The sequence below is a fragment of the Drosophila suzukii genome, chromosome X (genome assembly GCF_043229965.1).
Source record: "Drosophila suzukii chromosome X, CBGP_Dsuzu_IsoJpt1.0, whole genome shotgun sequence".
NCBI lineage: Eukaryota > Metazoa > Arthropoda > Insecta > Diptera > Drosophilidae > Drosophila > Drosophila suzukii.
The window spans coordinates 21,942,864-21,969,643 of NC_092084.1; the positions used below are offsets into that span (position 1 = coordinate 21,942,864).

The 26,780-nt window shown below is 39.5% G+C and overlaps 1 protein-coding gene across 1 annotated transcript in view; it reads left to right on the forward strand.

Moving 5' to 3' along the window:
* Positions 1-26,780, forward strand: part of Ca-alpha1T (Ca[2+]-channel protein alpha[[1]] subunit T) — a 99,403-nt gene that overhangs the window by 19,841 nt on the left and 52,782 nt on the right. The window contains exon 3 of the mRNA XM_070997446.1: positions 4,220-4,249. The gene's annotated coding sequence lies outside the window, so the exon portion shown is untranslated. The remainder of the gene's footprint in view (positions 1-4,219; positions 4,250-26,780) is intronic.

Sequence of the window (26,780 nt, forward strand, 5' to 3'; positions counted from 1 at the left end):
AAACTCGAAAGAAAAACAAATTAGGCAAACGCCCGGACACAAAGCATTCATCTGGTGTTTACCCAGTGGAAAAATGGGGGAGGGGGTTCGACTTAAAAGATGTCCTCAGATGGGTACATCATTTCTGGACACTCTAGAAGAAAGCTTTAAGAGAGGACTTACCATTTGACTTATGACATGGCATTTACATGGATTCCCAGACAAATTCCCACTCATTTTCCGCCACTTAAAAGGGTTTCCATTTCTATTTGCCGTCATCAATCATGGCCCAAGTTTTAACCTTGCACTTGGGACAAGGACTTTACTTTAGCCCCCATACGTTAGGGCAATAAATCGATCCATCGATCGGAGCAATCAAAGGGTTTTTAAAGTGGCCAAGGTGGAGAAATGTTAAGTGGCAGGTAGCTTAACGCCAGAATGGTATTGCAAAGTGTGAGCGATTTTGTGTCATTTGCATATTTCATAAACACACTGGCCCATTGCGCTCTTTTAGCCAAGTTATTGCAGTTATCTGTCGCATATATAATATGCAGCAGGAGTACAGTGCGTTTCATGAAGGGTGGTGAACATCGAATTATACCTAGAAAAGAATATTTAATATTCGGTATTCCATTCAACCAATTACAAAGGATATCTTTATTTAAAATAGCTTTTTTTGTCAGAAGAGTTACAAATGTATACTTTTCTTTTAAAATATATAAGTAATTATTTATTGATGAGTCCATTGACTTACATCGCACCTTATTGTTTTGAAACGCACTTTTTTATTGCATACTGCTGTCCATATATACGGTCGTATATAGGTCATCATAATGCTTCAAGTTTCGTTGAAACGCTTGGAAAACCTGGCAATGTGCAAAGCGTATGCAAATGAACATATCTGTGGGGAGATATGAACGTATGAAACTCATATATAAAACAAACTGAGCTAAATCAAAAAAAAAAATATATATGTATATATAAAAATTGTGTACACTTGAAACAAAACTTTTTCGTAGATGTGACCACTTTAAAGCACGTTGAAAAACTTTCACAAAAGATTAAGGTTTTTGCGGTGAAAACTTTAAGAGTCTCGGCTTTGTCTAACTTTCGTGAAAGTTGAAGGCGTTATGGGAATTTCATAAATATCTTAAATTCTTAGAATCTGCATAGTTAAGATTGCAAAACCAATTAAGATAATGGCAAAAAGTGAACAAAAGTTATTTTTGCATACTTTTAGGTAAGCCGAAAAAGTGATTTTGAACCGCCAGACATTTCTCCTTGCAGTGTGCATATGTGCATGGCTGTACATATATGCATATGAGTAAATAGATAAACACCCCTGTCCTAAGACCCCTTCTCCAGCCACGCCCATGTCCCTTTCTACCATTCTGCGTGCCTATATGCATTATAGATGCAAAAGGCCGACGGCATCGTCTGTGAGGCCCACTGTCCCGTTGCCCACTGTCCCCATGCCCTGTCCATTCATGAGGATAAGGGAGGAGGGTTCTGATTCAGGGGCGTCGTTGGGCGACTGGAAAGGGGGCGCTGGTGCTCTCCGCAGAGCCCATTTCATTTTTAATAGTTTCAGTCGACGGACGTCGGCGGCGGCATTTCATTTGCCGTTTGTTTACTTTGCAAACTGGGTCTCGTCTCGCCCGCACCATCCACACCCCCTCCCCGCCCATTCTTGACCCCCCTTCCGCCGCCCCTGTCTTAGGTTTTCCACAAATCAAACAGAAAACGCAGCCAAAAAAGTACAAAAATGTATGAAACTTGCTTTTCTGTTTTGGTTTTTCCCACATTTTTTGTTTTGTTCTTCAACATTTATTGTTGATTTATGCGCCGCAGCGTTCACTTTAAACCGGTCACGTTTTTGATGAACTTTACCTTTTTGGAAAGCAATTCCTCTGGCTGGTAATAGGGCAGACCAATTAGTTTGCACATGGAAATCCCCAGCTCGGGACAAAATTTTCCAGTTAAATATAAAAGAGCGGGGCGCCAAAGATGAGGAGAACAGGTGAATATACAAAGAGCAAGTACAGTAGAGCTCCAATAAATTTTTGGTTAATTTTCGCAGTATGAAAATAATATAGTCCCATTGATAATAATGCATATATTGTTCTTAAGACAACTAAAAATTGATCTATCGAAAATGTATTCATATTCAAATAAATAGAAATTTGTAAATTTTCATTTAATATATTTTATTTCACGTTTTCGAAGTTCTACTGTATGTATATGTGGAAAACTCACTGCGGTTTTGTTTACAGCTCGCTCAAGGCGTTAACCCAAAAATAAAAGAAAAACTTTAAAAGAAACAGTGCTGAAATAAAAAAAAATTGCTACGTCTGTTCGTAAACAAAAGTGTGGCGGCAAAGGTGACAAGTAGAGGAAAACCGTAAGAATGAAAAAGATGAAAATTTCAAGAAAAATATCAGGCATCGCTACACCTTTAAAGCGAGTTGATAAGTTCGCACCGTCATCGTTATGTCAATTGAATGATGTCACACGAGGCGATGTGGCATAAAATAAACAAATGACAGCGCCACACACAGATACACACGCACACAACGAGCACCAGACCACACACACACACAGACAAGCGCTGCACGGAGACAAGAGATTTTCACAAAGGCTGCTGAGAAAATAGGAACTAAGACGTTGACACGTTCACAAAGTCTCAGGAATTAAATCAAGCATGTGGGAAATCCTGCTGTACAAACATTTTTGCGCCCTTCTCAGCGCTTCTCATACTGAACAGCTGGGCTACTCAGCAGAAAAACAAAAGTTATGAAAATATAATTCATTCTTAAAGATTTGAGATCCAATATATGTTTTGATATATATATATATTATTTATTGATCAACATTTCCATAAGAAAACGATAACAGTAATTTCAACATGCTCTGAGAAAATAGGAACTAAGACATTCCCATGGTCTCAGGAATTAGATCAAGCATGTGGGAAATCCTGTTGTACAAACATATTTGCGCCCTTCTCCGCGATTCTCATAATGTACAGCTAGGCTACTCAGCAGAAAAACAAAAGCTATTAATATAGAATCCCTTCTTCAAGATCTGAGATCCAGTATTTATTGTGATTTATATATATAATTTATTGACCAGCATTTCCATAAGAAAACGACAACAGTAAATTCATCATACTCTAAACCAAATTGAAATCCAAAGAGCAAACATAGTATCTTTAAGGACGTGGAAGGATTAAAAAGTGACACATTTGTCGCCTGCCTGCTGCATTGTGCATGTCTGCGTGCCAGTGTGTGCGTTAATCCATTCATATTTTATGTCCGTCGTATGCCATAAAATCAAAATAAAAGCCCAGTCCCCCAGTCCAAATCCAAAGCCAAAGATGGTGCCTTGTAGCCATAGCTAGCTATATAGTCCCTATATCCGTATAGATATAGACCAGACTTCGTTCTTAAGCCAAGCATGCATATACAGCGAGCACATTTATATATAGTCATAGTCGTAGTCTGGTGGCTGTAAAACAGGATTTGCATAGCATCCCGGCCAGATTTGCATGCAGATGGCGATGGCGGCAGTAAGTTTGACATTGTTGCTCATTGCAACCAACGAGCTGCATCTAATGCAAATGCACAAATGCGATTTATGACAAGCGAGAGGCATCAGCTGAGATATATGGGTGTACGAACGAACCGGGGGGGGCTGTATCCAGCGAAACTTACATATAGCGCCTTGTTTTTGCCCTCACACTCGAACACGCATAACTCGAATAGACCATCCTATCTAACCCTCCCCACATACACACTACCCCCTTCCCCTGACATGTCATCCATCAATCGGGCTGTCTGTCAGTTGGCCCATTAACGCCCCGGGGACGGGACCCAGAATAACCTGGGCCACGGTCATGTGATATGGCTTAGTTCAACATTTGTCTCCCGCCAGCTTGACTCTCGTGGAAATTCAATGGAAAAATATTTGATTAATTGTCCCGAAATGGGAAATGTTTACCTAGTTCTTGGTTTCGTTTACCAATGGCTTACGCATCGAAAGGACTGGATTAACACTTGATAAACATTCGGTCGAATTGAGGGCATAGAGAAATACTGTGATTGGGGTTGTCACAAATAGAAAACAAAACAACAACAGGAGTTAGATACATTTTAATTGTTGTATATTTTACAAATTGTTTACAACATATCTCAAATTACTTTGACTGCCAAATTGACATTATTCGATTGGTTTATCTTTACAGGGTCTATATCTTTTCTTGAGCTTGGAAAATGTAAGTATTAGTATTTTCGCTTCTATAATTTCAAAGATTTTCAAAATGTTTTTAAAATTGGTTTTGATGAAAGAAGCTTAAGTGTACTGAGTGAGAAGCGCGAAGAAGGGCGCTTATTTATAAAACATTTTCTAAATTGCTTTTGCTGAGCACTGCTTAGGTGGCGCGGATTAGAAGCGCAGAGAAGGGCGCTGATGAGACAACCTTGAGATAATAATCTCAGCGAGAAGCGCAGTGGACAGGCGATCATCGTCTGCAGTTTTAAAGCAGACTTCACGAAATTTTTTTTTATCCCCTATCTGGCAAAGAATTTGATTTAAATATTTTATTGGTGAGAGTTCGCCTCTCGCTCCCGCCTTCGTTGGGAGTTTTTGTAACCTTATTTTTCGGGGGTTACCTGCTACATCACTTCGGTGCCCCCCCAGAGAGACTTTTGCATTATTCATTAGGGTTGTTGGAGGAGCACTGCGAAATAACATGGCCATGGCCCGACTAACAACTTCCGGATGGGGAAATCGGAATCGGGAATGGAATGGGGATTGGAATTGGGAATGGTTGGGCAGCGGAAATTGCAAGCATGGCCAAATAATGACTCACACAGACAATGCTGGGTGGGATGTTCCTTGGAGTGGGGTGGCCAAATCAGCGCACTTGTCAAACATGTTGATGGACACTTGAAAGGCGACGATGACGTCGACGACGACGACGACGACGATGAAGCGGAAAAACGGAATCGGGAATATACAAAAGAAAATGCCACTAGCCAAATTGCTTTTAAAGAAATACGCTTTCCCTGCCATTTTCTTACGGTTTGGACTCTTTGGACTCTTTGTTAAATGCCCAAAAGTAGTTTCTTACAAAGATGCATACAAATATATGTGAGTCATAAAAGTGCCAGGCGACATGAAATATGTTTAGTGGCCTCCCCCCCGGAAAAACATATTCATAATCGCAGAGGAGGCATATCGCGTATACGCCATGTGTGCCATTTTTGTGGAGGTGGAGGACAAGCAGGCAGTCAGCCGATTTGGCGCCGCCTGCTGTCAACGCAGTCAAGTTCCATTTCCTCTGCCACTTTCAAGTGGAAGGTGGTTCACTCATCCACTCAGTGGGATGGCACACATGCCAGTCCCACCATATACCACCATATCAATTCCTGGCCATATCTATATCGGGGCGATATATATCGCTGGCAATGCACACAAATGATTTATTTATTTATTTGCTTATTGCCAAATGCCAAAATGACGCAGCTGCCACGATATCGTACTCGTACCAGTACCAGTCCCAGGCAATACTAAAATTCCCCTTACCCCTTTCTACATACCCCATACACATGGATATATTTTCCAATTGGGCAAAATGCAGAACTGGCGGAAAAAAAAACAACACAAAAAACAATGTAAAAGCTGATGCCAAAAGCAACAGTAGTTTTCCCGCCAAACAACTCGATTGAGCGGCGAATAGAACACATGTTTGATGGATTTTCAGGGGGTTTTTCACGGGGGGTTAAATGTGCTCAAATCAGTAAAACCTGCAAGTTGATCACCCTCCTTTCGGTTTAGTAAGTAACAAAGGCAAGATTGTTTGTTCAAAATTTTAGTATATATATTGGCTATTAACCAATTTTATATAATCTTAATAAATATAAAGGTTTAATCGGTGGGGGTATACTCGATTAAAAATTTTCAACCTTAAGAACTGGTTAATAAAACCCCATTTAAACAGATCACCGGCTATTTTCAATCCTTTTGAACTAATGGATTTGCAGTCAGTTGTAATTAAAATGCCATATCTGAGCAATACAGATTTATAGCTTTCGCCCATGCATACATCATTCGCCCAATTGGATCCACATTGGATCCCCCCCAGACAATTACGGAATCTCTATTTGACAGACTGAAGAATGAACTCGCTGCCATTGCTCGGCTCGAAGTTCTGAGTTTTGGGAAATTTCCTCATTTCCCAGTGTTTGCCGGGAAAGTTTCCCAGCCATTTTCCTCGTACTCCCCCCTTTGCGTTTGCCATTAATTACGAACTGAGCCAGAAGCTCGCCGGTTTCGGTAGATCATTAGTCCACTTGCTAATGGGCCACAAAACAAAAGGAAAATTCTCTTTTCTCCCTGTCGATAGCTCTCTCTCCCTCTCACTCTCTCCCTCCTCCATCTATCTCTCTCTCTCTGTCTTGTGCACTTAATTATGAAATTATGTCTTTTGTCATTTACTGGCTGTTTCCCGCAAAATGCGTTTCAGCAGATTTTCTCTAACAAATTCATTATGGCTCCTATTTTTATGCCGGGTATTTGTTGGGGGAACAAGGGTATATAGAGTTTCTAAGAAGGTATGGGACTTGTGGGCGTTTCCAACCTGATAAGGGGTGTATATATTATGTTTTTTCCTTAAGTGTATGTCAAATTAAGTACACTCCCTTTTAGTTAATATAAAGTATACCTATTTATAACCATAAATTAGTTAGATTGATTAGGTATATACACATTGTATGATATATAGTTTGATATAAACATACCTTTTTTTGTTATTCCTGTTCAGTCAATTGTGTAACCTTTCAGATATGGAACATACATTTTTACCAGGTATTTAAGGTACTTGGTTTCCTTTTCCTATCGATTCACTTGCCAAAATCTGTGGCTTTTGTGGAAACACATGTTGCTGACGGAAATTGTTTTGGGGGAGTGTATTTGGGGTCTACACTTCTGGTGGGAATGGGCTTTTCTCTGGGGCCCCGTAGACAAAGTCCTCTGACTTTGGCGCAACAGCTGGTAACTGTAATTTGGCACCGCCAACAGCCACGCCCACACTCGCACCCCGCCCCCTAATTGCTTCCATCGGCCCTCCATTTTTGCGGTGGCGAAAATGCTCCATCTTCAACTGGCAAATGAAATTTACATTTTTGACTTCATTTAACTTGGCAACTCTGGCCGACTGCTGCTGCTGCTGTTGCAAGTGTGGCAAATGTATGTGCCTCTTGTGTGGCACGCTGACATATGCCAATTGACTTGCCACTTGGTAATTTAATATGTGTGTGCTTTCAGCTTTCAGGGCTTCGAAGCCAAAACCGAAATCGTTAATTTTCATCCCAATGTTTTGGCCCCAGGCTGCCAAGGACACCAACGCCATTGTTCATTCATTCTTGTCACAAAACTGGGCGGTAGATTGCTCAAAAGGGGGCGTGGGAGGGGATAAATCAAAGTGAACATTTCAGTTGGCCAAAAGTGCGGAGGAGAGCGCGGAGGAGCCATTGTCCGATGGCCTTATGCAACTTTAATTGAATTGCACGCTAAGCCGGAGGGCCAGGACATGGACATGGGCAAGGACATGGTCGTGGTCGTGGTCCTGCACTGCGCCAAATTCTGACCACCTAAGTGCGCAATTTTAATAATTCAATTTGAAAGAACCCTTCCTCCTGAAAATTATTTTTGTCCTTGATAGATCATATATTACATAGATTTCTTTGGTACCTTGATCAACTAAAATATTCTATTATAGAAAGGGATTTTTTTTTGGGAAATTTGGGACATTTTTGGAAAACAAGGGGTTTATTTTTCAACCAAGATCCCGCCGATGTCCAATTATAATAAGCAATTTTCTGTGTAATTCAATTCATTTATTTGTAATTTGATAATAATATATCATACCTTGTTCAACTAAAATTTGTATTATAACAAAGGATTTTTTTTGGGAAATTTTGGGACATTTTTGGAAAACAAGGTGTTTATTTTACAACCAAGATCCAACTGATGCCTTACTACAATAAGCAATTTTCTGAGTAATTCAATTCATTTCATTTGGTTTTGTAATTTCATTAAAACTTATTATACCTTGATTAACTAAAATGTTCTAATATAAAAAGGGTTTTTTTTTGGGAAACTTGGGAAATTTTTGGAAAAAAATGTGTTTACTTTTCAACCAACCCTGATGTCTAATTATAATAAGCAATTTTCTGTATAATTACATTCTTTTGATTTGGATTTGTTGGTTTAATAAAATGTATCGTACTTTGATCTACTAAAATTCTCTTTTATAACAAAAAATTTTTTTTGTTGAAATTTTTGGAAAAAAGTTTTTTTTCAACCAATATCCCCCTGATGCCTCATTATAATAAGCAATTTTCTGTGAATAATTCCATTCTTTTGATTTGATTTTGTAATTTGATTAAAATTTATCATGGCTTAGATTTTTATAAGCCCTTCAAAGTGATAAATCTCTTTTTTTAAATCCCCAGAAAAATTATGGTTTTAAGTCACCTATAATCCCCAATTCTTTGTGACAGTGTTTTTGCTGGCCATGTCCTGCTCGCTCACTTGGCTTATCAATAAATTACATTTTGTCTACGATAAGATTTCACTTAAAGACACACTTGACACTTGTTCAAGCCGCGACTTAAGATTTTCGCCAAGTGTAGTCTAAGGACAAGTTCGATTTGTTGACAGGCTGAGGCGAAGAAATTTTCATTAGATTTATTGATTGCCCATCGTGTTGGGGGGAAAAGTGTGGGCGAAATGCTAAATTGCCTCAAGTGGTAGAACATTTGGCCGAAAATTAAATTGCCGTGGTGTTTTGTGGGATTTTGAGGTTTTTCCGGAGGGGGGAAATCCGGTGGATATATACAACAGCAGTTGTTTTTTTTGCGGCTTTTGCCTGGTGTTTTTGCCCACTTTGGTTGACTGTAATTAGCATCCAAATAATGTCGTTATAATGCTGATCCATTAAATATGCATTGCTGGCCATTTTGTGCTGCATTGGCCAGCGAATTGCACATTAGATGCCAATTAAGTTCTGATTTATTGACAAAACCGGTTGAAGTTTGTGGGGGAGCGGGCGAAAAAGAGGGTCGAGGAGGGTATTCAACAGTTTTGTCAACAGTTGTGTGGTCAATGCGGCGTATGCGTGATATTCAATCGACTAATTATTGATTTTGGCAAAGTGCTTTGCTACTTTCCTGCCTTTCACTGCTCATAAACTGCCGAAATGGTCACCAGTTTGGCCAGAAAAGAGACTTATTGTGTCTTGCATTTATTTTCAATTAAAATTAAACTAATTGAATTTAATAGCACATCAATAGAAATGTAAAGAGTCAAGGATATCAGTTGGTTAGGTGACTTAATGAATTGTTGTAGTGATTTATTGACTATAAATATAACAAGGCTGTCAAAGAAACAAGCGGTTTAAACATCCCAAGACTCCCAGTTTTTAAAAAAATTGAACAGTTTATTTTATTCTTGCTGATAGGGACTATATCCCATAGCTAAGAGAAGTAAAATAGGTTGAAATAACTCAAGTATTTAATATTTAGTTAAGTCAAATTGAAATCCATGTAATCTGCATGGGTATAAATTGTATATCTTTAAAATACATTATGCTCTAAAACATTTTTTTATTTTAAAACCACTTATTAGCTTAAAGATTTGCCATTAACTTCTCATATTTTATAGTTGTCAAATTAAAATAACGAAAAATGTTAAAACATATTTATTTCACTCTCTAAGCCAATTATATTGAATAAAAATTTCAGAAGAATACCTCAATGGGTTTTAGGGACAGTAAAAACGGAAATTGGCGATTGCTTTCCCTATTCACCAGATATTAAATATTTTCCGGGTCGCACACACACAATTCCCCCTAAGCTGTATACATATATGCATACGATTCAGCTTCTATATGCATATATGTATAATCCGATTTTGGCATCGTTGTTGCTGGCAGTATGTTTTTCGGTGGGGAGGGGGGGGGCTTTAATAAAACATTTCATTCTCGATGGAAACATCAACGTTTGCCAGTTTTCGAACTGGGATGACGACCTATGATGATGGAGCTCTCTGCTTAAGTTGTTGATTTCTTTTTTATGTTCTTGGCCTGTTTTTAGTTTGTGCTTTGCAATTTTGTTGTTCTGTTTTTGTATCTACTTTCTTTTTTATTGTCTAGGGCCAGGGCCAAAAGTAACTGGGTGCTGTTGTCGCCATTGTTTCTGGGGGGGCCAACACAATGCCTAGTAGTCCAAGATCCAAGATCCCAGCCGCCCCAGGCATTAATTACAATGTTCGCATCAGGACTGGCCTGGCCGTACAATTGGCCATTGTCTCGCAGGATTCAGATTCAGATACAGATACAGATACAGAATCAGGTGTAGAAGAAGGTGCAAGTGCAGGGCCAGGATTCATGGAGCTGGAGGTGCCCATTGTTGGGCTAGAAACGAATGCAGCTGCGCCGAGTGCCTGCCAAACTGCCGGAAGTTAGCTATTACACAGGGCGAAAAAGGGGGGATACTTGCTCTGAGAACTTGAAGTCAACTTTTTAAAATTTTAAACTTTATAAATTGTATGTAAACCTTTTTTAAGCCCCAAAAAGCACAGAAAGTGCTAACTAAAAGTATGCAATATTATATTTCTAAGAAATATAATAGCATACTTTTGGGCACCTTCATAAAAGATTTCAAAGCCTATTTCTTTTTCAAATGGCATCCCTTAAATGGTATTATTTCCTTATTGGAATACAATATTGATGTTATATGCTATGATTGATATATGGTTGATCCAAAATAGCAAAGGTATATCTTAGTGAAATGCTATCTTATTGTTTAGAATATGTTAATGTTAATTTTATTTAAACATATTTAGAAAGAGAAAGGTATCATATAATCCAGTTTCCTAAGAAAAGAACTACCATCAATTTGATGAATTTCCTTGATTTTTCTCTGTGCAGCGATGGATGGTTCTCTGTTTGTCCGTGTCGTCTTTAGTTTGTTAGCCATCATTGTTTGGGCCAAACTGCTGCTGCCTTGGTCTACTGACCCCCGACCCCCGTTCGTGTCATATTGTGTCTCTTGGCCGGCATTGTTGGCATTTGCGCTGCGGGGCTCAGCTAAATTGATAAATGCACCTGGCTAACTGCATTCCCCCCGCCATTTTCGCCCGAATCCGAATCCGAATCTGAGTTCTGAGTTCTGAATCATGGATCCTTTCGGGTTCCGGGGCTATGGTATGTCGGCCTCCTTTTGCCCGGGGCCTTTTGTGCCATTGATTTGATTGCTGGCTGCGATCATCTAATTGATGCGATGTGCTCGCACAGCTGGCAAATGGAAAATGCTCGGTGGGAGGTATGTACTCGTATGCATGAATGTACATCTGTGGGCCAATTAATTTGGCAACTGATATGGCTCCCGGGGCTTTTATTGGTAGACCACCAGATAGTTGAACTGATTCAGCAGATGCTTAAACGTGTTATAACAACTGAGAGGTTAAGATATTTAAATAGGATTTTATTTTGGCTTAAAAATTATATCATATCGAACTAAACGAGCTTTGGAAACTTTTCCAATGATGATTTTAGAACATTAATCCGATTTAAGATTAGACAAAAATATATTCATATGTCCAATATTTAATTTTAAGGCTTAGAAAGATATCATATCTTTATTATTATTATTTATTTATTTACTTACATACTGATATGATATGATTTTAGTTATAGGTAATACTAAGCAGATTTTAGCTGCTTGAAAACACTAAGCTTTTATTGTATGTATACCAACATGTTGTGAACTTTTCAGCTTAAAATGGTTTTTCTTTTATATTAATCCCATTTAAAATTGAATAAAAATATAAACCTACATATTTTGACTATCATGAACAGGAATAAATGATTTAAGTTGTAGGTAATAACCAACAGATTTCAATTTCTACCAACATCTTGTGCATTTTTTTGGCTGACAGCCTTGACATAAGCGTACCGAAAATCGCGATCCGCACGTGAAAAGCTTTTCGCTACTAAATCCAATCACGGATTCGGAGTGCTCACCTTTCGGAGGCTCCATTTTGGGACCACGTGTGCACGACAGCCGCGTCCTTGATGGCAAGGTGGGGCTGGGATTGGGTGGGGTGAGCCCGACCCCCTGGCTGCATCAACAGATGGCAAAACCTTTCGCAAGGCCCGCATTTCTCCACAAGTGTTGCCTATTTCACGGTGCCCCGCGCGACACGGCCAATTGCCTTGAGAGGGGGTGGTAAAAAGGGTGGGTTTTGGTTGCAAAAGGAGTGGAAAATAGGGGGTGGTAGGGCGGTTGGACCCCGAATGGCAAGCCCTTGATGTTGTCAGTTGGCTTAGAAATGCTGCATAAAAGGACAAAGCGACGCGGAGCCCGAGGAAGCGGGCCAGAACAACAACAGCTGCGATCCCTTGGCCACCCACCACCCATCTTGGAAAAGGCTTTTCCACAACGGCAATGTCAGCTGTCCATATGCAACTGGCGCACACACGTGCACTGGGAAAAAATAAGTATAATAAATTAATGTTTTGCATTGTATAGAGCTTTTTAAAAACTTTTTTTCGAGCTAAGACAACTTGTAAATAGAGCTGAACTATTTTTCGAAGACTTATAAATATTCAAAGCAATTATTTTAATAAGAGTTAGCTGAAAAATACGACATTTAATACGAATTCTTTCCATAATCTTATATTTCAGAACAAGTTTCTGATTTCAGATATTTATTTTTTTTCGCTCTGCACAGACAGCCAACTTTTACCTTTTGCGGACTGAAGTACTTTTAGCCGCCTTTGTGCTGCACGTGCTCTTTGTTTTTGCTTCTTGGCACCCCCCCCCCCCCTTTTCGGGAACACCTGAAACCACCCAACACCCACCTTGCATCAAAAAAAGAAAGGTCGTCGGAGTCGCTGGCTGCTTTTTTGGGAGCATACTGCGCACTTGCCGCATTTAATGAAGGCATTTAGCAATACGATGCCCAAAAAAAGGAGAAAAATAACAGAAGACGAGCGGCGATGGCAAATTGCTGGCGATTCGTAGTCGCACTTGACCTTTGACTTAAACAGGTGAGGGGGCGAGGAGGCACATCTCTGGTGACTCTTAAGATATCAGTCGGCAACCTTCAAATCTTCAAATTCCCAGAAATGGCAAAAATCGTTCCAAACGAATTCAAATAAATTGTACTCTTACTTATTGGATCATTCAATAAGAAACCATAAATTCAGAACAGGAACCGAAAAGACTTGTAATTATAATTTGTGACTTTTGTTTCTAAAGGCCTACTATGTTTTTCAAATTTGGTTGATTTTTGACACTTCGAAAAAGGTAAATATAATTTTCTTTAATTCCCAAATTCTAATTTATACTACAAGGGGCTACAAGGGGGCAAAATAAAAAGTGTGGTATTTCTAACATTTATAAGTAAATTTCACAATCACAAAGATTGATATTTTCGGTCCCTGATTTATAATAAGATTAAAAAATGTTAGCAGCTACAAGCTAAATAATAACTATGTTATGTCGAAATAAATCTGCTTTTAAACAAAAATATTAATTTAAAGCAAACCCCTTAAACAAAAGTCTAAGCTTTTGAGATTAATAACCATTTGATAAAAAAAACCCTAAGCTCAAATCTTATTTAACTAAAATAAAAACCAAGCTGGGAAAAACATGATAGAAAATATTAAATGTTTAAATTCTTGTGATAATTCTGATAAATTTAAATACCGTTGTACAAAATATCTTAACTTTGCAAGAAGAGCTCTCAAATAGGAAAAAGTAAAAGAACTGCCGAGCAAAAAATAAGAGGAAGGGCAACTTTTGGTCAAGTGCCATTAAAACGTATAAGCTGCAAATACACTCGTACCTTTCGATGGTCCAAGTTCGATTTGAGCACTTTAAAAGCAATGTGTTTTAAGTGGGTACATTTGCATCCAGCTGTAGGGTTTTTTGCGACACCGTACCCCCTGAAAACTGCCACGCCCCGAAAAAGTGTGACAACAGCCCACACACACGGACACCTAAATGAAAACCAAAGTATAAATTGCAGAGCAGCAGATGAAACCGGAGCTCAAGTGGCCGGCGGCCATGCGTGGAAAAGCCCGTGAAAAGTGGGTGGGGGTTGGTTGGTGGGGGGTGAAAAGGCCGTGGAAAAGCGCGAATGGCAGTGTCGCACTTGGGACAACTTTTCTTATTTTTTTCACTCTTTCTCCTTTTCTCTTTCTCTCTCAAAAGGCAGATGGCAAATGACCCGCGGCCCGGACTGTCCAAAGTGGTGACCCCAAATGTCCAAAGTGGTGACCCCGACCATTCACTTTCGCATTCCCATTCGCATTCTGGTTCACCCAATTCTCGGAATACGACCGGACTGACATGCTCTAATTGATTTCAAGACCCCCGGAGGTTTGCCAAAAACGCGACGACAACTGTCCGGCAAAACAGCTTAATTATATTTCCAGTTTCGAGTTTTGCCAATTGTTTTTTTTTCCCCCAAAAAAGGGAGAACAAAAATATAGTAGGGGAAGATTTAAGAGAAGTTGCACTTCTTCTTTTCCAGCCAGGTTAATTAATTTTTCCTTTTCCTGAACGCCCCGACAGGTGGCAAAGTTTTCATTCAATCAAGTGTGCCAAGTGCCCCGCCGAAAAGAAGAACTTTGAACTTGAAGTTTTTTGGCACCAACCACCTCCAGCTGAGCTCCGTCGTCCTCATCTTTATCCGCCTCCAATGCCAGCATTTTAATTAGGCTAATTAATTTTTGGCACAGAAAACCAAGAAAACCCCAGCCATGGGCCAAAACTTTTCACGGTGTGGGTGGGATGCCTTTTATTTTATCGGTGGGTGGTGCTGGTGGTGGTTCTTCGGAAAGGAAAAGTTGGAAAGGAAAGGAAATGCAGTGGCAAAAGTTTCGAGAAGCTTGCCAAGAAAACGATGTGACGGTGCGTGTAGTTCCATAAATTGTTCTCAAAAAGCGACTGTATAACAGCTGAGTGGCTGCCACAACAACAGGTTGTGTCGGTGGCAAGAGAAACATAATTGCAAGCATATATGTAAGCTTTCATATATGTTCATATAAATTGGATAGACATTATATTCTATCCTATACGCACGCTTTTCTGGGAAGTACTTTTTTAACTCCAGCTTATCCACATTCTAAAGTAAGGGATTGAGAATTGATATTTCGCTTACTTATACTTTATAAAAAGTTATGATAATTTTTATAAATATCACACAACAAATTACTTAAAATACCCGACTGCTTGAATAATCTTTCTTGCAGAGGTATTATAATTTCCTTTCTCTCAGTTTAAAGCTATCGGTATAAAACTTGCATGTAGTATATAAGTCGAATCGATCCGGATATGATAACTGTATCCCTTAGCTTCCATAGGAATGATCGAAAAAATAACAGCAAAAAGTCTAGCTTCGTTTCACACTTTCTTATGATTTGTTAATATGATTAGTTTTCTTTTTGGACGACTATATCATATAGTTGCCATAGGGACAATCGAGAAATTAATGAGAAAATATACATTTAAAAATACATTTAAGCTTTTTTGTTTTGAGCATATCCTCTTTTACTCTTGGAAACAGACCCTTTTTACAATTTCAATTTAAGTTATTTTTAATCGGACAATTATATAATAGAGTTTACAAAGGAACGATCGGAAAATTAATAAAATATGTAAAGCTTTGTTGCTTACAACATATTTTCTAAAGATTTAAGGACTTCGATTTTTTTATGACTATATCATACAGCTGTAATAGGAACTATCGGTATATTGATTTACAAACCTTCCTAATATACGGTTTTTGTAATATATGCATGATTTTAATAGCATTTGATTTAAACTGCAAGGGTAAATCAACTTCGGCCTGCCGAAGCTAGCTTCTTTTCTTGTTCATTTGAATTTGATCGTCTGGATCCCACACTTTGAATGCGAATATATGAATACACAATACATAATAAAACATCTGAATAAAAGCATATCATATATCCTTTAATTTTTGAGAAATTCGTTTGGACAGTCAGAAAACAACTCGGCGGTTCTAAAATGGCCAACACTCCTCACAGTCATATCCGCTGGGAAAAGCGTCCTCGATCTCATTTAAAGAAATGACAGTTAAATGATCGCCGGAGCAGAGATCCTCTCGTATGTTCAGTAGACGGCAGCAAAACTTCATATAGGACAGATCCCATCCAGTGACCGGCTCCTCGTTGGACTGCAGGGGTTCAGACTCACGCGTGAAAAAGAAGATCGGCATAATCTTCTGGTTATTACGCACAATGTAGGGCACCAAAAAGCTACCGGCAATGCGTATAAAACTGCACGGTTCCCAGGGAAACCTGCTGCCGCGAGTTAGTTTGTTGCAGCAAAAGCCCAAAAACAGATAGAACTCATAGGCGTCAATTATATGGATGACGGTATCGCGTAGGGTGAATTTCTCGCTGCTAAATTGACCATCGCAGTGATCCCGATTGATTTCGTTCAGGAGGCGCATCTCGGAAGAGGTGATGGGTAGTCTGGTCATATGGCCGCAAAGGGCGAAGATATCCGGATGCATGAAGTTGCGGCATTTGAAGAGCACCGGCTCCGCAAACAACATACGTACGCACATGTATTTTTGTGAGTTACGATAGATGTACGGTACGTGGATAGTTCCGAACTGCGCCCAGCCAAAGGTCCCGGGAAGGTAGCGCCTATTCATGGTTTGCTCCATTCTTGAATTGTTCTTTAAGGTTGAGATTTAAGATTTTGCAAGGAAATTTTTCTTCGTTAATTGCCTGAATGACTTGCGTAGACTGACCTGGTGTGACCTACTTTGGTCAAATTTTTACCGGTCCATTGGCTCACTACAGGAGTAGAGTTGCCATCCCATTGTTTGGTATTTTTTGTGCTTCACTGAAGGAATAGAGTCATCCCATTGTTTGGTATTTTTTCGTTTTTGGTTTTATTATTATTGGGATAGCTTTTTTGTTGTTATTAAACAAGTCACATTAACATATTTTTACCTTTGGATTTTAGTTAATATAAGTTTATCCTTTAATTATCGTTCAAAGCTCGCAATTTTAGCTTTTTCAACATTAACTATCAGATACCCGTTACTGTGTTAATAAATAAATGTGCCTTCATAAATGTTTTTTAACGCTCGAATTAGCTGCCGATTAATATTTTAAAAACGGGACCCATCGTAATAATATAGAGTGAGTTGTACAATATAGTACATGCTTCTTAGCGAACAGCTCACTGTCTGGTTTTCCAACGCTGTGCGTTTTTCTCAGCCCCATCTTTTTAACACTGAGTTTTAGTGTTAAGCAACGCGAGCCAACACCAAAAAATAACAAAGCGCCTTTTGTTGCTCGCTTTTAGGCTTTCACAAACAGTGTTGAAAACCGTTTTCTATTATAATTCAAATACGAATAGTCAGGCTATAACGTTATGACTCGCCAATTAATCTTAGTTTGTCAACAACTTTTTCTGTGTTAATAAATAATAGCATTAATTTACGGCTAAAAATGTGTGAATCCAAATTTTCAGACCCATAAGAATTGATTTTTTCCTACCCCAAAAAGGAACATCTTTGTTCTCCATATATCGTAATTAGTTTGGTAAAAAGCGATAAACGGAAGCGAAAATAAACCGATAAAGCTCGCATCACAGCAGCATTTCCCTTGTTAGAATACTAATGATGTCGAAACAGACAGCCCTCCGTCCTTTTTGGGCCCAGTTATTAAACATAAGTTTGCCAATGGGCCAGCAGGAGCAGATGCTCGTGCTCGGGACTCCGGACTCCGGACTCCGGACTCCGTATTCCGGAAGTATGCAGGCGAGCTGACAAACCCGTTTAGGAAGTTGAACGGCCTGCGAACAGCGAACAGAGAACAGAATGCCAGGAAGGAAGGCGGAAGTGTGTAATTTAAGCTGCGGGCGGAGGGATGAAGGTCGAAGGACGAAGGACGAAGGACATGGGACGAAGCCACAGGGCGGGGGAAGCCAGGAAACTTGCTAAACCAAAAATGCAACAAGCAGCTGGTTAACTAAACGGAATTCTCGGGAAGTGGGGAAACAGGAACCCAACCTTCAATACGATTTAATACATATAAATACAAAAATTAAATAGATAAATTCCTCTACATATCATAAAAAAGCTAACAGAAGATACAAACAAATTATGAATAACACGTCAATTATTACAAGCATTTTTTTTCAAATTCCTATGTTATTGCGAAATCAACAATTCGCATTTATTATTTTTTTCTTTATTAGTCACTTGACTTTTAATAAATAAAATATGCATCGAAATGTTATGATTTCTAATTAATATTTAATAATAAGGGCCAAATGTCATTGGAAATGTTTTCATGTTGCAAAAAATGTGCTGAAAATGATATTATAGGTATAGGGAATTTCAAATGGTACAAGGCTAAGCAGATTATGATTGGTGACACCTGGTTTAGGTTAAGGGTCTAAACCCTTTTTAAGGCAATTTAAAATCACTTTATCTAGCCGTGTTATAATAAGGTGAATACCGCTTTTATTGTAAGCCCAAAGTCCAGTCTCTGGTGCCAAATATGCAAAACGACCAAATGCACTTAGTCGATATGGCTGCTTTTAGCCAAAGTTGCTAGCATTTTGCCGGAGTTGCACATAAATCGTGGCAACTTGTGCGCTCAAAGAGCCGAAAAATGACATCCAATGGTGGCATTGGCAGCCAGGAAGGATGAGGAGCAGCCAGGACTAACAGGACTAAACAAAACATTTATGGCTGAGTTGGGGAGAGAGGTGAGAGGGGGGGTGAACAAATGGCAGCTTTGGCATCAACTCAAGTGGCCATAATGGCATAGACGATGTACAGGAAGCCACTGCTGCTGTTGTTGTTGTTCAGGGGGAAAGTCAGGGGGAAGTGTCACAGGAAACCGGAAGTGCGGCAGATAGCAGTGCAAAAGTTGGCTACGTCCCAGTTTTAGGACAACGACACCGCCCGAGAAAGCCATCATCATCATCATCATCATCGTTATGATCATAATCAAAGGTCCGGGCCCATTTGGCACCACTCAAAATGAAATGTGCATATAGCTCAACTTGAACCGAATCATCATCGGTTGAAGTTTTGTGCGCCTTAATTATGCGCTCATTAGACGACTGCCTTTGTGGCACACGGATTTCGCTTTCGCTAAACCAGCCCCCCCCCCCCCCCCCCCAATTCAATTGAATGCCTTTCATTTCATTTCTTTTGATTTCATTTGATTTCATTTCATTGCATTTCATTCCATTTCGTTTGGCTGCACTGCGAACTGACAAATTTCTTAATTGCAAGGCAGCTTTTTGGAATGTCTTTTCATCTGCATCTACCGGGGGCCCCCAAAAATGCAAACAGAAAGATTGAAAGCAGCAAAAAGCGAAAAAGAATCAACGGGGAGAAGTGGGCCAAAACCAAAAAAAAACACTGAACATCTAAAATAAATAGAATGAACGAATTGGGATACTCTTTCAAAACATCAAGATGTTTATCACTTTAAATATTGATTGGCAATTATTATAGGAGACTTTTTAGAAATATATTAATGAATCTAAAAAGAATATTCTTCTGATAATTTTAATGGAACTTACTTAAACACATGTATTACGATATTATACTTACATTTTTTATGGTCTAGTTTTCTTTACCTACAATCCCAAATTCTTAAACCATTTGCTGAGCTTCTTATTGATCTGATAATCTTTATACCCTGACAATCTAATGGGTATTTAAAAGCAGATGGAGAGAAATCAGGCCAGCCGAGCGTGGGATTTGTTCAAAAACTGGCCAAAAAGGGGCAGAAAATGCGGTGTAAAAGGGTGCATCTGTATCTGCATCTGTATCTGTATCGGTGTATCTGAGTATCGGTGTATCTGTGTATCTGTGTATCTGTGTGTCTTGCCTAATGGCCGCTGGCAAATGCAAAAAGGCTGTTGCCTGTTTGTTGCTGCTGCCTGCTGCTCTTGCAACTCGGTTGGATTGGCAACCTTGAAGTTGCCCAGAGAATGCAGAATAATAACAAAAAAAAAAAATTGAATTTAATTCAAATTGAGCTTGCCTTGCCGCACACAGACGCACAGGCCGAACAAAAGAAATGAGAACTGCTCTAAAAAGGGCTCAACAATGTCTTGGCATAGTTACCACCCTTCCATCGCCAACCCCTAACCTCCAACCTCCAAGATCCAACCACCAACCTCTAACCCCTAACCGTGCATCTAGTCGTCTCTTTTTGTGGCATGTGCTTAAATAGACAAGTTTATTGCCAGTTTTCGGGCCTGTGGGCCAAACAATGACGAGGCCAAAAGGGTAGACAAGTGCTGGGCCATGTTTTTCTTATATTCCCCACATATATATTCTTGCACTGGCAAAGGTCAAAAGTGTGTGCGTTTTGTTTTCGGTTCGGTTCTTACTTAGCACTAGGTCAAAATGCTGGGACAGTTGTCATGTGGCCAGCGAGCGGGTCTCAAGGTGAGCAACTTGAGTCCCAATCCCTCCACGGGTTCCATATTTCAGTTCCATGTTTCTGTTACTGTTACTGTTTCTGCTGCTGTTTCTGAGTCTGGCTTAGGCTTTTTTTTTTGTCATGTGTCAGAAATTGTACAAGATCCCGGCTCTCGTTTCTCGTATCTTTCGGCTGCAGTCTCAGCACATTTGAGTCCTATGTTTGCCTTTGCTTATTCATAGAGCTGGGACGGCTTTCTCTGGGCTCTGAGCTTAATTGTCATACATTTCTTTTTTTGCGCTCCGGCTCTTTATGACGGCCACAGAAACTGGGTTAAAACGACCGAAACACTCTAAACTGTGGCCGGTAAGCCAAGGGTCAAGATGGCCAAATTTGGCAGAATATTTTTTGCTGGGCATAACAGTTCAGGGTTGTTGGCTACCAGAATATTCACAGTTCTTAACAAGTCAAACGGTCATTACAGATGTTCCTGTGACCTTATAGATATGAATTTTGGTATGCGCTTGGTAAATTGAAAACTAATTTTGATATAATAAATATTTTCATAATTAAATTTGAAAATGAAAAATATATTTAATACGTGCCTTAAACCAGTTGTGAACTACAAACTTTAGGATATTCCTGTGACCTTATAGATATGAATTTTGGTATGCGGTTGGTAAATTAGAAACTAATGTTGATATAATAAATATTTTGATAATTAAATTTGAAAATGAAAAATATATTTAATACGTGCCTTAAACCAGTTGTAAACTACAAACTTTAGGATATTCCTGTGACCTTATAGATATGAATTTTGGTATGCGGTTGGTAAATTGAAAACTAATGTTGATATAATAAATATTTTAATAATTAAATTTGAAAATGAAAAATATATTTAATACGTGCCTTAAACCAGTTGTGAACTACAAACTTTAGGATATTCCTGTGACCTTATAGATATGAATTTTGGTATGCGGTTGGTAAATTGAAAACTAATGTTGATATAATATAGATATGAATTTTGGTATGCGGTTGGTAAATTGAAAACTAAAGTTGATATAATAAATATTTTGTTAATTAAATTTGAAAATGTAAAATATATTTAATACGTGCCTTAAACCAGTTGTGAACTACAAACTTCAAAATGCAATTTGCAGAAGGACCCACTAACCATTTTCCAGCCGCATTCTGCACCCACTTACTTATTTATTCGGCTCAATTTGCGAATTTAACTGCCGCATTTTCTCGCCGCCATTTCATTTGCCAAACATTTCTTTTTACGAGCGGCGCAAAACTTTGCCATGGCACTTTCACTCCGTCTCCCTGGGAGACGGGGCAATTAGGCAAGTTTTTTAACCATCCACCCACTCCATCCCACCCCATCCCATTTTTCCTTCCTAATCAGCAGACCAGGCGAATAGAAATAAACGAATAAGGGCACTGGGAATAACAAGCAAGACGGCAAGTAAATTATTTGGCAATTTCAAAGGTTGATGCTGACCTGATGACGGCCAATTAAAAACCAAAAATTGCGTCAAATGACAAAGCAGACAATGAGGCGAAAATAAGCAGAAAAGCGGGGGCCAAGTTTAATTGAAAATTATCAAGAACAGACGGTTGGCTCATAAAGGCGGGCGTAGAATTTCGACGGAATAGCTGTGGAATCGGTGGGTTGGGGTCAGAGGTCACCCGCCTCGGAGACAAGTGTCGCCGCACCAGATCGCACCATTAACTGCCCTAGGACAGATACAGATGATTTCCTTAACAAACTTCACGGCGCACTCGAGGTACGGGTACTCCATTTTAAAGACATTACGGCCCAGTGCTCTGCGGCCTAAATACACGGCGAGAAAATGTGGTCCGACTTGGTCTTGGGTAAAAAATTCACCAGTGAAGGAAAAATAAGCTCCACGAGGTGTGACATTTCATATTTTGACTTTTATTTTTATTGTCAGCCAAAATACCAAAATGGGCTTCAGATTTTTGTCAAAAAAACGAGAATCAATTTTTTTTTCGGTTTTTCAATCGTAGTTACGCCAAATTAATACGTACACCTAAAAGACCGACTGTTTTGGGAAACTTGATACGTATGCTAACGACCTCTATCACTTTTAGGGAAATTTATTTTTTGACCAAAATTCAAATTTTTTGTAGGGGGGTACATCATGTTTTTTTTGCAAAAAATTACATAAATCAAAATTTTCTAGGTTTGAATGCCAATTGATTGGAAATTAAACGACGAGCTCGACGAGGTATGACATTCCTCATTCTGACTTTTAATTTTATTATGGCTGCCTAAATACAGAATTTTTAGGGCGATAAAATGGGCTTCAGATATTCGTCAAAAACACGAGAATCAAAATTTTCAAAAATGCGACTTTTCTTTCCGGTTTTTCAATCGTAGTTTAGCCAAATCAACCTAAAAGACCGACTGTTTGGGAAAGCTTGCTAAATATGCTAACGACCTCTATCATTGAAGCCCAAGTTATAAGTGGATATACATTTAGCAAGTGAATTATCCTACTTAAATATATTGTTGTATACTTTTAGGCACATCTACAAAAGAGATTTCAAAACCACAGGGGTTTCTGTGGGATTGGTTTTTATTGAGTTGAGTATAAGGAAATGGCTATTCAAATCGAGGGCTATACATTTTTTCTCTGTGTACCAGTGTGTGTACCTTGAGTGCGAGCCGACACGTTTTCATTGTTTGATAAAATGAAATTTTATGGCACACAGCACCGGGCACAGGACTCGGGAATCAGGACACAGGACGCAGTACACTCGCCCAGCAAGATAAAAAGTGAAAGCAAAAGGACGAGGACGAGGACGAGGACGAGGTCGCAGGCAGGACCTCGACTGGCCGAAAATTGAAACAGAGCGGCTATGAATTTGCAGCCAAGACAATGGCCTCAACGTGCTCGGCCTTTGGCTTCCTGCTCGTCCTTTTTTTTTTGGTCCTGCACCGAACAGTTTCGGGGCTAGTTTCATTCCCCAGACGGGCCAAACAAACAAACAGACAAAACCAAACTGGAGGAGAGTCGGGCGAGAATGTTCAAGATAATTGAATGAAAATTCATTCGTGTGCTTTTCGATTTGGGAGTACGAAGAAAACTTTTGCCCATGGAACCCAGCCTCTGGCTTTTTGTCAACAACCAAAAATTCGTATTTTCCTCTCGTCTTCGCCCTTACTTTACCGCTTTTCTTTTTTGGTTTTTTTTTTTGGGGGGGGGGGGGGGGTATTTTGTGTATTTCACATGTTTTTTGTGGTGTGGAGGAGGGTTGCGGGCAAAAGTATTTACATGTCGTTGTCATTTCCGAACTTTTCCCTTCGGCAGGGGAGTGGGAATTTTGCAGCTCAAATCGAATTAGAGCTTTGTTGTCCCTTGTTGTCTTATTTGTTTAATTTGTGTAAAGGCTGCCTTCTGGCCTCTCAAACCAAGGAACAAATGGAAAAAAGAGCGAAAGGCAAAGCTTGTGGCATCCCTTTGGCTCAACAAGTTGAACCCGTAAAGAATTTGCATAAAAATTCATGGGGTTTTTTGGTTTCCGTTCGCCCCAGATGTTTATATCTGTATCGGTTTCTTTATACGTGCTATACATATATAAATATATATATATTTTTTGGTATGCTCGACTAGGCGGCGATTAGTTTGGTATTCCCCTGAAGCATTAAATCGGTATAATTCCGTGATTTGGCCGAGGGCAAAAGGATTGCTTCTTGTTTTTACCTTTTTTTTTGTAACGAAAGGAATTCTCAATGTCAGCCAGAGCGCAGCAAAAGTAATTTACAATATCGATGCGACATGGCCACAGCCTTGGATGGCTTCCATTTCCTTGGCATTTTCTCCACTGATTTCAAACCCCCCCCCCCTGGTTTTTTACCTTTTCCGCTTTTCCATTTCTGTATTATTTAACAGATGCTGCCAATGAGGCGGAGATGAAGGCGCCATCGCCGTTCTCATTACTTAAAAGCGAGACGCCAAAAACGTTGATTGAACGCGGGGCCCACGCGGCGTATGCGCAATAATTTGCAACTGAAATTCTTGCAACTGCTTGTGAGGCTATTGGGTTGTTGAGGAAATGCGGTTAAAAGTCAATAAAATCAAATAAGAAGGCGAGCGTTTAATTCGATTCGGGGTCGAATTTCCATTGAAGTCATCGCAATGCAAAATGATTGAATTAAGTCGTCGTCGGTAATCGTTGAGCGAATTCAATTGCAGCAATTCCATTAAAAGCGTTTCGATATTGATTGTTCCATACGCCAGGGAGGCCATTTAATATGAAATGCATAACGATACTGATAAGCTTAAGAATTTAAGAACCTTTTTTGTGTGATTAAAACGCAAAAAAAAATTCCGTAGTCAAAGGCAGACGATAATTACGACCATAAACCAAATGAAGAGCGCATTTTATGGGACATTTACGAGAGCCAACGAAGGAAAATTATAATCGATTATATGGGGGAAAAATGTAAGTGTCTATAAAAATGAGTTTAAAAACGCTTTCGCCAATGAGTAATAATCATAATTATAAATTTTCATGAAACATCGATTCGGTCATTAAAACAAAAAATCGGAATAATCGATTAATTCCATAAAGATGTGCTACGGTCGATAGGTTTGATCATAAATCGATTCCACAGATTACGACTTCCATTACCAAATTGAATCGCCTGGCCCCTTCTCAAACCCCCGATCGGAACTCAAGACGTGCATTTCGCTTACATGCTGAATATTTATCGAATAATGAATAAGGCACACGCATGCACACACAGATTCCATTAACAGTATTACGTAAGAGTTGCAAATGAAAAAGTACGGAATTTATCGAACTGCCAAAAAGGGTAGGGGGATATGTGTAATGCGTACGTATATGTGAAGGGTATACTGAAGGGATTCTCTCTGGATGCTTTACTGGCAAATTTACGGTTGTGCTCAAATGACTGCACCAGGTGGATTCTGGATACTGGATACTGGATTTTGGATCTTCCGACCGGAGGCTCAGTGGCCGCCATTCATTGGCCAATAAAAAGTAACGCATAAAAATATGAATTTTATGTCTGCGTATTTAAAAAGGACAATAAGCAACGTGTGGCTGCGAGTGAAAGTGAAGGAAAGTAAAGCTCAAGTTCCTCTGCCAGGGCAATCAAAACAAAATAAAAAAAAAGAAAAGAAAAGAGAAATGAAATGAAACGAAAGCGAAAGCGAAAAGCAACAAATGCGCTCAATGAAGCTGAAAAAGAAGAAAAGCGGTGGAAATCGGTGGGCCCACTCGAATTGGAAAATCTAATGGAAGCACAAAAAACTCGAGTTCAAGCAGGTATACATTCGTATATATGTATATATATATATTGTATATATATCTGTCTGTGTTTCTGGCAGCTGCTGAACATGAAAATGAGTTTTTCCCCCCCCCCCCCAACTGCTTTTTATGCCAGTCAAGCCAAATAAAAATAATAATAAAATCAGCGCAATAAGCAAGCAATGAAAGCTGGGAAAGCGGCGAAAGCGAGACCGAGCATCGATTTATACACAGATGAGCAATCATAAATATTAATGTTAAATACAGCAGAGCCGTGGTTGCCGGGAAAAGTCAAGAAAAAAGCCGAGCGGAGCGGAAAAGCCCTGCTGCTTGACCATTGCCTAATGGAATGGCAATCGGAATAGGCATTGATAACCGAATGTTAAGTTAAGTTGTGTTCCTTGCAAAGTTCTCACTACCCCCCAGCCATTTCTTTTTTTTTTTTGCTGCCAGCCCGGCTTTATGCTAATGTCGGCGACTTTCCCTGACAGGCGCTGCCTCATAAAGCAGGCGGTGAGCATAAATCTTCGGTTCGAGGAAGGACCCCTATGAGTGGAGTCCCCCCTAAAAAAAAAAGGATCTCCATGCCATCGGGCGACATCGAGGCGCGCTGCCTCTGATTTATTTGCCAACGTGTGTACCACGCTGCGTATGCTTATTTCGGTGGGCCTCGTCCTTTTCTCTCCTTGGCTTTTTTTTTATTTTTTATTTTTTTTGCCCTCGCCTCCAGAGACAGCTATCAATGACAGCGGCTTGATTTTGCATTTAAAAGTGAATTATATATCCGCAGATTCTCCGACAGCCGCAGAAAAACAAAAAATGTATGCGGGGCATGGAGAACTGTGCAAATATCTTGCCACATAAGCGACAATTTATTTGCATATTTTCATGCCACCAACAGACTGAAGAGTAAGTTGTCCTGGCTGTTGTTTACATTAACCCGCCGGCGAAAGGGTGTAAAAACAAATTGTCGGACGAAAAGTGT